The sequence below is a fragment of the Lissotriton helveticus genome, chromosome 1_1, assembly GCF_964261635.1.
Source record: "Lissotriton helveticus chromosome 1_1, aLisHel1.1, whole genome shotgun sequence".
NCBI classification, from domain to species: domain Eukaryota; kingdom Metazoa; phylum Chordata; class Amphibia; order Caudata; family Salamandridae; genus Lissotriton; species Lissotriton helveticus.
Genome location: NC_136057.1, coordinates 692347398 through 692362387, shown reverse-complemented (window position 1 = coordinate 692362387; position 14990 = coordinate 692347398).

Below are 14990 nucleotides of genomic sequence, written 5' to 3'. Positions count from 1 at the left end.
TTGTGCATTATAAACCTTTAGCTTCATGTGTAATTAATGCTCATGGTGATATGCTACATGATGCATAATGTAATGTGCATCAGTAATAACAATGTATCGGGTAGATATTTATTTGAGGACTTTAGACATTTAGGAATAGTGCTAACACCTTCCATTTCAGTCACCCATAGGTTAGAAGAGTGAAACTGACATAAAGACCTCTATGAGGTAATATGCAATTTTTATACTCGAGCAATCAATCAATCAATATATACCTTTATTTGTCTAAATAGGCACAAAAGCACACCAAAGAAAATAGACATAGCATAAAATAGTTAAGAACAAATATATTATTTAAAGCAGTCTTCCAGAACACTTCTGGTGAGTATTGGCAAAGCAATCCCTACATGGTCAAAATGTATACGTCAGTTTAACAGTAATAAATAGATCAAATAAAACAGTTAAGACATAGCTAAATAACATACCACAGAGGTTACAGTCCCCCCAAACTTTTTGCCTTCACCCCTTCTATCTTTTAAAAATCATTTGTGTTGGCATTTGGACTAGTTTCACTTTACCACTGCTAACCAATGATAAAGTGCTTGTGCTCTCTCCTCTAAACATGGTAAAATTGTGTTACACCCAATTGGCCCATTTAATGTACTTTTAAGTCCCTTGTAACGTGGTGCTACATGTGCACAGACCTGGTAAATGAATTGCTACTAGTGGCCTTGCAGCACTTATTGTGCCATCCACTTAAGTAGGTCTTTAAAACCAGGTGCAGGCCTGCCATTGCTCTCTTTGTTTTCAGTTTTAAACTGCCAATTCGACTTGGAAAAATAATCACCTAGCCAAGCCTTGAACATCATTTTCATTACACACAAGTCACCCCTAAAGTAGACCTTAGATAGCCCATAGGGCAGGGTGCATTGTAAATAAAAACTTAGACATGTAATTTTTTACATGTGCTGGAAGTGAAAAGCAAACACATTCATTTTTTTCAGTACTATGAGGCCTATCTCTCCCATAGGATGACATTGAGTTCCCTTATTACATTGTATTAATTGATTGGGAGGAGGTGAGAAAGTCATGTTTGGAGTCTGATGAATTGGAATTTAAAATCCTCTTTACTGTTAAAGTTGGATTTTAAGTCACAATTCTGAAAAGCCACGTTTGAAAAGTTGTCCTAACCATTTGGTGCCTGCAGCCTGTTCCTAGGTCAATGTCTAGTGGTAGTTGGCAGTTGGCTTTTGTGTATTTCTCCCTGATAGCATCACAATAGAGGATGTAGATGTTGGCAGGATAGGCCATCTATGACAGAATGGAGGATGGAGGGAGTGGAACTTTCACCTACCAAACTTGCATTTTAAAGGGACTGGGCCCAGCCCACACATACAGTACTTCCAACTAGCTTATTGTGCCCCCAGGCAGACTGGGACCAGGGGAGGGGGGCAGGACATTCCATACAACTCTGTAAGGGAAGACTCCAGAAGCTTCTCCCACTTGGGGGGAGGTATAAAGACCCACTCTTCAGATCACTACTGGACCTGTGTAAGACTCAGAAGAAGAGCTGCTCTGCTGAAAGAAAGACTGCCCAGTTGCTGTGCTGTGCTGCCCTGCCTGCAAGAAGGACTGCTCTGCTGCCCTGCTACTTAAAGAAGGAGGACTGGTCCTGCACTTTGAATCCGGGACCATCAGAGTGACTCCTAGGGCCAGTTGGCTGGCCTACTGTTCTGAGTTACATGGATGCAACAAGCTTCAACACCCTTGAACCTTGCACCTAGACTCCGCCTGCTGTGACTTCTAACCCCCCAAGGGGTGCCTCACCAGTCCTGGACCTTTGAAAGTGGGGATTAAGGTGCTCTGCTATACCAGCTGTGGTTCTTCTCAAAACTGATGCAGTGTGATGCAACCCAACAATGCCCTTGCTAATAATGCTTAGGGGTTACTTGAGGTCATGCTAGCCCGGGGTAAATTCAAAGTTACGGCCAACCACAGTGGAGGGCATGCTGGCTACAGGACTCATGCAGGTCCCACTGAAAAAGACCCTTGGATCGAGCAAGCTTCGACGTTGATGCACCGGTTAATGATATGCTCAGGCGATTAAGGCACCATCAATGAACCCCTTTACAATGGAGGTGCTGCAATCCTCATCTAGTCGCACTGTCCATCATCATCGAACCGAGCAGTCCATTGAAACGATGTTGTTGGTCACCTAATGCGCCCGCATTGAAGAGCAATGAGTCAGTTCTGACCTATTCAAAGTCGTTACTGCATCAGTTTTGATGGTTCTGGACAGCAGCAATCACCTTTCAGGGGCCCAGGACTGGGTTGGTACCAAGTGGCAGGGCAGTACCAACAATTGGCAGAGTTCAGGGGCTACTGCAGAGTTGAAGGAAGTCTTTGATGGCCCTGAAACATCAAAACAGGGTAAAGCCAGCAAGCCCTTGGAGTCAATATGTGTTCAAGTGAGAAGTGCCCAGTCATTGTACTCAGCAGGACAGTGATCTGTAGGCAGTGGAGCAGCACAGCAAAGCAGAAAAGCAGTTCTTCCAGAGCACCTGTCAAGCAGAATGGTAATTCTTGTAGCACAGCAATCTATACTCCTGGCAGAGTTCTTCGCAGGTCCAGAATGGGCTGTCTTCGTAGGGTCAGAGACCCAGTACATATAGCCAGTTGTGCCTTTGAAGTGGAGGAGATTTTAAAGCAGACCCTTGAAATGCACAGGTCCCCTTTCTTTCCAAGCCTGCCTCCTGACTGTCAGTAGGGGGTAATCAGACCTTTGTGTGGGAAACAAGACAGTGCCTATTCAGATGCAAGTGTCAGCTCCCCTTCTCTTCCTGCCCAGGAATAGCTATCAGAATGCAAATGAATCCAGATGAGTACTTTGTCACACCCACCATTCCTGTGTTTGTGGCTGTCTAGAGGGAATGCACAAAGTGCAGCTATCACCCTCCCGAGACATGTATTGGAGATAGGCTGTAAGGCACACAGAGCAGTAAGAACAGAGAAATGTCTACTTTCTAAAAGTGACATTTCTAAAATAGTAATGTTAAATCCAACTTCACCATTATAGAGGATTTATCATTACCATTTCAAAGATATGAAACATGATGCAGCTACTCCTTTCTAATCAGGAATTACAGCTTAAAGTGTATTAAGGAATTCCCAATCCTAGCCTATGAGAGGAGTAGGCATCACAGTAGTGAAAAACAAATTTAGCTGTTTGCCACTGCCAGGACGTGTGAAATTTATACATGTCCTACCTTTTACTTACATCACTCTGCCCTTAGGGCGACCTGGGGCCAACCTTTGGGGTGACTCATAGGCAATAAAAGGGAAGTATAATCCTTGGCAAGTGTTTTTAACTGCCAAGTCGAAGTGGCAGTAAACTGCCCACATAGGCCTTGCAATGGCAGGCCTAAGACAGGTTTTATAGGCTACTTGTGTGCGTTGCACAATCAGTGCTGCAGGCCCACTAGTAGCGTTTAATGTACAGGCCCTGGGTATATGGTATACCACTTTACACATATCTTACAAGTAAACTAAATATGTCAATTGAGTTTACACCAATGTTACCATGTTTAGGGGCGAAGCACATGCACTTTAGCACTGGTCAGCAATGGACAAGTGCTCAGAGTCCTATGGTCAACAAAAAGATACAGGAGAAAGTATCCAGCAAAACATTTGGGGGAAGACTACCAAACATGTCTAACAGGGACTTTCTTGTGTTGTGTTTTCACTTTGCTATTTGTGTACTGCATGAATACTTTTCACATTGCCTCTAAGTTAATGCTGACTGCTTTTGTGCCAAGTTACCAGAGGGCTCGGCGCAGGTTAAGTTAGTGACTTTTTGTGATTCACCCTGAGACAACTGTGGCTTTTGCTTGAGTAGGGTTTCATCCCACTCAACTAACATCCCCATATTTCATACACTGCATCTCAGGTGGATATCTGAAATGGTACAGTCCATGTTGAAAAAATGCAGAAAAAATCAATATAACGTTTAAAATAGTTGGAAATACACACTGTTTTTATGAAGACTCAATGCTTGAGGTGACTAATATATGATAAAAAACAATTTGTTTTGTAGAAGTAACCAGTAAACAATGCACATCTTTGGTATGGTCAGTTTCTACAAGGAGTATTTGCTGGAAAGGGCAATTTAATTGTAACATGACATTTCAGGTATAACAGTTCTAATTTCTTTAAAAAGGAGCAAGAATGTGTGTTTCCTCCCACATGCATAGACGTCAATGCTTACAATGCCAATTCAGTCGGGCCCTCGAAGTGCAAGACCTTTTGGGAAGCAAGCAACAAGGATTTAGCACTGCCAGAGTCCTGCCCTAGACTACATTAGAGTATTCTGCCTGTGCATAAGCGTCTTGTTACATTCCCTACTCCTATCAGTGAGCATTGAGGTCAAGTTAATGGCAGACATGCACTAAACAAATGATGATAGTATTAAGTATCAGTGGGTGCGCTAGTAGTTACTTTACTATAGGCTGACTGTGGCTAAGTGATTCTGGTTTTGCTACAGCTTCTGACTGTTAAGTGAAGGGCACATGCCAGCATTATGTAAACCAGTTGATGACACTGAACGATACATGCAAAGGTATGTGTTGTGTTCATAACAAATATTATTTACAGTACAGAAAGTAGTTGCTTTGAGCCCCAAAAAAGGAAGCATTACTTTTTGGAGAAAGTGATAACTGGTAGTTGTCACTCACTTCTCTTCTAGGGCCAGATGTAGGTAGCCAAATACCGGTCGGTAATGGCTGATTTCGGCCGTTACCGACCGGTATTTGGCTTTTGACATGTAGGTGGCTCGGTATTTACAGAATCGGTATATTTACCGATTCGGTAAATTTACCACTTCGGTATCTTTCCGATTCGGTAAATATACCGATTCTGTTAATCCATATGTAGGAGGCACAGTTTGCAGTGCCACAGGCCCTTAGGATTTCTTATTTTACCACCCAATCCTATTGGGTGGTAAAATACCGAATTCCAGTGTACATGCACATCTGTGCATGTACACCTATGCCATGTGACACACAGACATGCCCTTAGGGCATGTCTGTGTGCCACATGGCACACAAGCCTGCAATTGGGGTGCTACAGGGTGTCAAAGTGACACCCCGTTCCTCCTGCCAGGATTCGGTATTTACCGATTCTGTAAATACCGAATTGGTATTTCCCATTGATTCCTATGGGCTTCAAGGCCCATTCGGTAATTTAAAAATAAAAATTACCTACATCTGCCTACTTCCAATTTACCTACTCTTAAATACCGAATCGGTATGATTCAGTATTTAAGAGTAGGTAAATCGGAATTACATACATCTGGCCCCTAGTGAGTTATACTGTTTTACCGAGGGACTGTTAGGCGTCAGGCAAACCTGCCAGAGAAACTCTTGAGGGTGACGATGAATGGAGCCTCGCCATTATATCCTAAATCAATACACGCTAACAGCTAATGGAACTATGAAATTAGTCAATTATTTGTTTTGCAATATTTGTCTATTACATGTACCAGACTGATTGTACTAATTATAAATGACTCAGCCAATAATATGCAAGTTACAGCAAATGCTAGATCGTCCCAAATCATATTTCATCATACATGCCAAACACATTCAACTTACAGGCTGTATTAGTTTACAAAACTTATATTATGTCAAGCCATACATAGTTTCCCAATATCCCATATATACTGGCATAAGGTCAGCAGTCATTCAGTATTTCCCTTCAGCATTTGGTCCATGTGTCTAACCCCTCATCTGCATCAGTTTCTTATATATCCACATTGCCAAATATGTCTTATGAGCAAGGAGGAGGTCACGCCTGTTTGGTTCCTGCTTTGCTGCAAAAAATGGGCAAACAATACCCTTTGCAGATGGGTGGAAGTTGAAGCTAATGCAACTTTTTTTCTTCTTCCTTCCAGGATGGACCTCTACAAGGCGATCTTCCAATGCTAACCTGGTTACCATGTATGCACCATGAGAATTGGAAACATTTCCTTCTCTCTCCTGTTAGTCCAAACAGTATAAAAAACATGAATATTCTAAAATAGAAAACATAGCAATGAAGAACACACATACAATACCCTTTGCAGATGAGTTGAAGTTGAAGCTAATGCAACTTTTGTTCTTCTTCCTTCCAGGATGGACCTCTACAAGGCGATCTTCCATTGCTAACCTGGTTACCATGTATGCACCATGAGAATTGGAAACATTTCCTTCTCTCTCCTGTTAGTCCAAACAGTATAAAAACATGAATTTTCTAAAATAGAAAACATAGCAATGAAGCACACACATTTGTTAAAATTACCATTCTAACAGTCTGCTTCTATAGTCCCTAAGAGCAGTATAATTCTCTAGTATGATAAATTAAGGTCTGTTTTGTATGTAAAATGTAACATGCATCATTATCATACAAAAGCCTTACCACACATGCTTTCCTTCATCATTTTAAAATCACTATTTATAATCTGTCTTGGGACAGATCATCACCTTTCGTCTCTAATTCATGCAAGCCCATAGTAAACAAAAGAAAGACATGAAGAATGTTTATGATACATTTATTGAAACTATCGTAGTCTATTTCGATGCAGATGTGTTGCGATGAGTAGGCTTATGCAACTGAGCAAAGTAGTCAGCATTACTAGCAGGCCGTATACAATGACCAACCCAACCATGGCAAATTTTCTATCTGTCTATGCTTATCCTTACTGTGTAAGCAAAGGGGTATATTAGTGTTCTCTGGTATTCACAATAGACCCCATACCTGGCGTGCGTTCATTCCAGGACAGGTCTCTCTGCCGGAATTCTCCTCTCTGCCCACAAAGGAGCAAAATACAGTTTATATGATAAAACTATTGTGTTAGAAAGCCGCTGCTGTGCTCATCCAGAACGTTAGGAGCTGTTGCTGACCGAGCAGAAAGCAGTACAATATGGTGTTGTGTATTCCAGACATCCTTGTACAAAATGTGCAGACCATCTACTGAGAAGAATCACTGAATCACAAAACAACATGTACAGTAGATTTGTGAAACGATGTCACAAAAACAAATATGTTATGTGTGTTATGTGAGGCTGTGCAAGCAGAAGCAGCCTAAAACATTTAATATGCTAATCTAAGGGAGAACCAAAGTTAAGTGGGCCCAAAAGAGACATCATTACACCCCACCCCCAGTCAGGAAAGTAAATTAGCAACTAACAAAATAATAAATGTGACCAGTTAAGCAAATTCAATGCAGTGCTAAAAAGCAGAATAATAAAATGTATAATACAAAATAGAAAATGAAACTGAAATTTTTTAAAAGGTTGCCGAATTAGGTTAAGGACGGGCCACCCAAAATTTCTTCCAGAATATCAATGTTTAGAGAATCCAGAAAAGATCCAGCCTACGCTGACGATGATTCCTAAAGAGCCCCATTAATAATTTCCAAAGAACAGACATGAAACTCGTGATCAGCCTCTGCAGAGGAAGTAGTTTGTTGTCCTGCATCTGTGTTGTATTAGCAGGAGTTCAGAAATATTGGTGCTGAAGCACTCATCTCCCCAGCAGGGAATGGTTCATACCATGCATCTTGAAACAGCTGTAAGTTCATAGGACAACTCCGAAAATGGGTTGTTATTCGACTCATCAACAGTTTCATGTCTATAGCAACAGGCAATTGTAGCACAAGGCAGACATGAAGTGCCTACTCAAAGGGACTTCCAAAGAGTATTATCATGTGCTCATGGCACATCTGGAACAGTGGTAGCTCCATTATCAGTGGGCTTTGAAATAAAACATTCATTGTGGAGTAGCAAAAAGATAACCAAAATTCAACAAATGATGAATAACAACAAGAGTATGCCCCCAAAACACTTGAAAACAGGGAATTCATAAATGCTAGTACTACTCCAAAGATTTTCTGGAAGGTACTGACTAAGTCAGTCCCAATTGTTTTAAAAAGTGCGCAATACCGGCTGTATTGGAAGCATTAAAGATGTGATGCACAAGCTCACCAAAATGCTGTGGTGGATTTGTGCTTCAAAGTGACTGTATTTCGTTCGATGTCCTTGCAACCTGAAGCTCAAAGGTTTCGCGGGCAGATGCTAATGCCAAATCTCTTTGAAACAATAAAGCTTTGAGTCAGCTTAGCTTGTAAAACCTACCTTCAAAGTTGGAATTGAAGGCCACAACGGACTATCAGACATCACATGCGTAGGTGGTAAAAGTATGTTATGGCAGCAGGTCACTATCTGGGAAATTAACAGGACATACTGGATCCCAGCCTTCATTCCACAACAGCCATGATTGCTTAGCATTGAAAAACTTTAATTGAAAAGGACAGTAATGAGGGGTAGAATCGAGGGAGCTGGTATTCCTTTTAGAAAACAGGCCAAATTTGATACCAAAGTATTGCATGCGCCACGGATGGTAACGTGTTTACAAACAAGTTAGTAGCTGACAGCAGAATTGCATTTATTTACGGTAAGGATTACCTCTCTGTCTGCCCATTCACATCGGTAGTCAAACAGAAGTGACCACAATTTGGAAATAAAGCTCCCTCCCAGGGCTTCATGTCCACCTGCCGGGAAATGTTTCATATTTTATTTTTAGGAACAGGGGTCCTTAGCTTAATTTGTTAGAACAGAAAAGGTTGTACATAGACTTAAATAAGACCTATGACTCATTTTCCAGTGTTCAGCCGGACAGAGGATTTTTATTTTCAAAGATAAACAAACATGAAAAGATACGTGAGACACAAAACAGGATGACTACTGGGCACAAGCCTGTACCAAGTAGGGAGAAAAGAAAACAATAAAGGAAAGGAGTAACAGGCAAACAGGGAGGAGCAATGGTGGCTTACTATACAATACAATTTTGTGTAAGCTCAACCAAACAGTTACTGCAACACATTTTACACATTTTAGAAATGCAGCACTGTTATACAGGAAAATGTTTCATGCAAGAAGTGAACTGAACTGTGGAAATTGGCAAATATATTAAGCCATGTGTTTACCATACGGCGGAGGGTATTTCAGCTACAGTAAAGGACAGTTGTTCTCACTTCTTGATATGTAACATTATGTGAGTGCCATCTTATTTTGCAATGAGTCACTGTGTACATGTCAGACTGGAAGGCAAGAATAGCTGTGTAGAAAGTAGGTAACACCATGGCTTGCAGCCATTTTCCAGGACCAGAAGTGTCCAACTAAACTGCATGCTAGATCTAATCTAACTTTGCCCATGGTATAATAAAGACAGGTTATTTAGCATAATATTGATAACAGGTGACATAATGTTATTCGAACTGTAAATGCGAGAAGACAGCGTCTTAATGCTATCATCAAAAACAACAAGTACCTCATCCAAATTATCTTGATCATTTTCCTTAAACATGCAGCTGCTCCCATTTGTAACAATTTCCAAATTGCATTGTAAGTGGCATAAATGAATCTTTTAGCACACAGATACTTAGGATCCAACAAGATGTCAGATAGGTCCATGTCTTCTGACAGGAGGGAAAGATGTTTCTTTACTGCAGACAATGTGGAATGTTCCAACCATTGTTGGTACAATTTCCCTACCGAATCGGTGGTGACTATCCCTCAGAATTGAGAATGGGAATAACAAGGATTGGGGGGACTACTTGACTTAACGTCAGTGTGGAATTGAAAAAAAATGAGCATAACATCCATTTTTGTCCATGGGCCACAACAGCCACCCGATTGGACCTGAAAGTGTGAAGTTAAATGCACCATTCTGCACAATGTTATTGAGTTGTTCCTCTCTATAATTTTTTTATGTTGCCAATTATCAAATTGTGTAATGGAAGGAATGTTGGGACAATTCATGTCAATAATTTTTGCAAATCCTAGACAAGTAGCCTGTTGAATTGTGTAATTTAGAAAAATCCTTTGTATTGTAATTAAACGGTCTAAATAAAGTGTCTATTCCCTGAACCTGCCAATGTTTGGTACCCCAAATTGATTTCATGTCAATGGTATCCTTTCAATACTCATATCTTTTTAAAGATAACTGTTTGACAAACAAATCTGTATATATTAGCTTGGTTTCTGGCAGCATATATTTCTTTGCATGATTAGGGAAAAGTTTAAAATAAAATTATTTCAGGTCTAATGAATCATGTCCAGAAAAATATGTGAATGTATTCCTTTATGTTTTTGAGCTCCCTGGTGGGGAAGTTGGTCAATGTTCCCATTGTATGTAATTACAAAGTATGAGTTGAACACTGACTTGATATAAATATGGATGTGCATAATGATGATAACAGAACATTTCAGCATAATCAGCAGAATTTAGATACAGGTCCTCATTTTCAAATATAGTATAATATTCCAGCTCTGCGAACATAGAGTTTACAATGTCTGCATCCCAGTCATAAGAATGTAACCCAGGCACAATAAAATCACCCATAGACACCTTGAAATGTAAGGGATCTCCAGTATGTCTGTAGGGCTGAAAATGTCATAGGGGACTTTATCCCACAGTTTTATCAGTTACTGGGACAGCTGAAATTTTCACAAGGACGCAGTAGTGAGTACAGTACTCATCGAAGTTGTATGGTTGGCATTTGTAGCAGTATTAGGAATTAACTGAAGTTCGTACTCCATTCCCTAGCTGGGGAGAAACAGCGTTGATGTTGCTCACAAGCTGTAGAGGAATTTCCTGTATAGTAACGAGAGAAGTTGGGGAACTACTAAGGACTTCTTGTAGTCTACTGTTTAGAATTTGCCACATGATGTAACTTGATGTGATCAATGGAGACAAATGATTGTCTTTAGAACCAGCAAGCAGTAACGATATTACATATTTGTACCTTGAATGTAAATGTAAATGTAAATGTAGTTGAGCTTATATAGCGCACAGCTACCCGCAGTGGGTTTCCCGGCGCTTGCTTAGGGAACCCTTCCTGATATTCCCCTGTGAGATAGCAGGGTATCCACAAGGTGAAAGTCAGGCATCCCGCCGCGAGGGGCCGTTGTGGAGATTAAGCAAGCTGTTGCCCAGAGTCGCAGAGTGTGAACCCGTGAGTCGAGGAGGCACCGGGGCGAGAATTGTCGAGTCCGTGGAATTTTTAGCCCAAGACCCGCCGAGGCGGGGAATTGAACCCTGGTCCAGGACCGATCTCAGCTTCCGGGTCTGCCGCCTCTAACACCTGAGCCACACTTCTCCAAGGACTAACTCCGGTGCGCTGCATGATAGGCCAAATTCCTCCTTTCCTGCGCGCTTTTAACTAACCAGATCCCCAGTTCATGGAATCCAGGCAGAAGGTGCTGGCTGCTCCTTGATTCCAGTAGAGTCAGATGTCTCCAATTGCTTGTTGGATTGGCTATTGCAGAAGTTGTGTTAATCCTGTAAGACAGCAAAATTATCATTTACCTCCAAGGGTGTGGCCGCCTCCATAATGTCTGGACCGTCAAGGTCTAGAACACATTTTGATGCCAGAGGGGATCTTGTAAGGGTCCGGCCTCACAGAGATCTTTTTTGAGATTATTATGTGCTCTCTTAATGCCATATATGAGATGAATCGAAATATTCCCTATACCTAGTACTCTAGCTGTTAAGGACTGCTGTAAATCACGGTTCATCCTCTCCACCCATGAATTTCCCTCGGGAAGATAGGGGGAGGAGTAATGCACCTTTACACCCAGGGAAGCCATGGTATTCCTGTAAGCCCTAAAGGCAAAAGCAGGGCCTTGGTCCAAGTGGAATGTAGCGCATGCATGGGTTCTGATAAAGACTTGCAAATCTATAATAACAGTGTAAGCATCAGCTAAATGTTGTGGCCACACCCAGTGAAACCTTAAGCAACTATCAACTGCAAGTAGGATATATTTAAATGCTCAATCCGAATCAAGAGGATCACAATGGTCCAAATAAATGCAGCTGAAAGGTTTGTTGGAAATCATCAACTTTTAATTTGTTGACAAATGTCACAACAAAGAACATATTTATTCGCCTGCTTATATAAGCCATGACACTAAAAACATTGCTGTAGTAACATGATTGTGGCCATCACAGCTGCATGTGCAGAAATACCACCTTCACATGTGGTCTTGGTTGGAAATCACATGATCACCACCCTCTGGAATTGTAACAAAGGAAACATTTTGTTTACTTAAATGATAGATATATATATTTAGCTGGAAACCACTAGGCAAAGGAGTGCCTTTGCCTGTAGCATTAATGGCAGCCAGGATATCGTCATCTACCGTCATATCGTCGGTAAGGAGTCGGTGGCAGCTTCTCCCACCCCGCTTGGCGCCGACCTTGTATTGATAGCAGCCACGCTGTGCTAATTCCGAAATTCTCGAGGCGGCTCGAGATATTGATTTAAATTTTTTTAAATTTACCTGTCATTATAGTGATTGTTTTTAAAAAGTACAACTGCACAATTGTGTACCTGTTAGCTATTTAGTTGCACGCTGTACCTAAATATCCACTTACCTGCATTCACACAGGGTTTTAGAAGGGGGACTGTTCCTTCTGCCTCCTGACCCCTGAACCGGCACTGCAGCCAATCGCGGTGTGTGGAGGGCAGGGCAGAGACGGGACACACGGAGAGTCGAGCGGTTAGCGCTCTAGACCTCCGGCATTTCAGGGCTATTTAGGCGGCGACGAGGCAGGCGCTTTTGCGGTAAGGAGTCGGTGGCAGCTACTCCCACCCCGCTTGGCGCCGACCTTGTATTGATAGCAGCCACGCTGTGCTAATTCCGAAATTCTCGAGGCGGCTCGAGATATTGATTTTAAAATTTTAAAATGTACCTGTCATTATAGTGATTGTTTTTAAAAAGTACAACTGCACAATTGTGTACCTGTTAGCTATTTAGTTGCACGCTGTACCTAAATATCCACTTACCTGCATTCACACAGGGTTTTAGAAGTGGGACTGTTCCTTCTGCTTCCTGACCCCTGAACCGGCACTGCAGCCAATCGCGGTGTGTGGAGGGCGGGGCAGAGACGGGACACACGGAGAGTCGAGCGCTTAGCGCTCTAGACCTCCGGCATTTCAGGGCTATTTAGCCCCTCGTCGGCCCCAGCGAGCAGCGTTGGCGCGCAGGGTGGCGCCTATCCCTGCGCCGAAGACGAGCCAAAGACCAGCCTGTCTGCGCCTGTCCGCGACAGGACGGGGCTAGGGGCAGGAGGATATGGCGATCTCCTCTGTCATCTTGGAGACCCCTTGCACTAAGCGGCTTACATATACCTCACAGGTATTATTTGACATACGTAACCACCTACCGGCTGCTTGTGATGCTAAGATAGAAACTCACCTAGAAGGACCATTTGCGTGCCAGGCATGCCGCACACAGTTTAGCCTTGATGTAGAGGAAACTGGTCAACAGCGGGATCCAGCCGCTAGGCTATTTACAGTGCATAAAATTGTTCCTGGAACTATCATAGAGGACAATCCCCCTTTGGGGAGCAAAAACCTGCTCTGTAATACACGATCGCTAGTAAAGCATGCCATACAGGTCTGGGATCTGATATCAACAGAGAAACCTGACCTATGTTTCTTAACGGAAACTTGGCTTAAGCCGCACTTAGTCCCAGAAATCACATTAGGCATCCCGATGGGATATAAAATAATCAGAATGGATTGCCCTAATAAAATAGGAGGGGGGGTGGCTATTGTTCATAGAGAGGAACTAAATATTACTACTCTGGAGGAAATCAGCACCCCACAGATGGAATTACTGATCTTTAAACTCAGTTCCACATCTAGAGAACATAGAAAGGGCGCTTTGGTATATCGCCCTCCAGGCCCGAGTGGGAATTTCTACATTGCCCTCATAGAGGCCCTAGCCCCATTTGTAGAGGAAAATCAGAACTTCCTGCTAGTAGGGGACTTTAATATGCACGGGGAGTTAGAAAAATGCACGGAGGTTAGAACCCTCCTAATGGATCTTGACTCTTTACGTCTCAAAAAGATTAACCATGGACCCACACATGAGGCAGGCCATACTTTGGACCTAGTGTTTTCCAACTCACCCCTAACTACATGTACAGTATCTACCCAGGTAGAATGGACTGACCATTTTATATTAAAGTTCTACACCGATGCCATGGATAAGCCACGTATACACACCACCTTGGCTAGTAAAAGAAGATCTTGGCATAAATTAACGGCGGATACTTTTAGAGAGGTGTATAAAGCCCCCCTGCCCAATGACTACTCAGGAAACATGACCACTGAACTCCAGCGGTTTGAGAAGACAGTTAGTGAAGCAATAAATTCCACAATCCCGCTGAAAACATACAAACCTCGCCAGGCAGATAGACAAGAAATATGGTTCTCCGAAGACCTGAGACTGCTGAAACAAAAAACCAGGAAGCTGGAAAAAGTGTGGAGACAGTCTCGAAGGCTGGATGATAAGGAATACCACAAAACCTCACTTAGGGCATACCACAAAGCCATTAGGGCAGCTCGGAAAAACTATATTGCTACACAACTAACAGAGGCTGGGAAAGACTCCAAAGTGCTGTATAAAATCCTACAAACATTTACTAGACCAGCAGCATGTGAGACCATAGAGGTTGCATCCCAAGATCTATGTGAGGAGATCGCACTATTCTTCATGGAGAAGATTGATACAATCTATGAAAAGATAGTAGCCTCGAAGGCAAGTGAGGTAGCCGAAATCAATCTTTCCCACAACAACATACAACAGAAACCAAATTCCGACTGCCTTAAAAGCTTTCCCCCTATCTCTTTAGAAGAGGTTACTGCATTAATCACTAAGATTAAGAGTGGTAGCCCTCAGGACATCATCCCAGCCCGCATTATGCCTATGTTGGCAGAAGTCCTTGGGCCAGGAATTCAACAGCTAATTAATCTATCTCTTAGTACTGGGGAGGTCCCGATAGACTGGAAAAGGGCGCTAGTGAGACCGTTGAGGAAGAACACCGCTATTCCCTGGACCGATTTTACCAATTTAAGACCTATCTCTCTTCTCCCCTTTATGGGCAAAATCATAGAGAAATTTGTC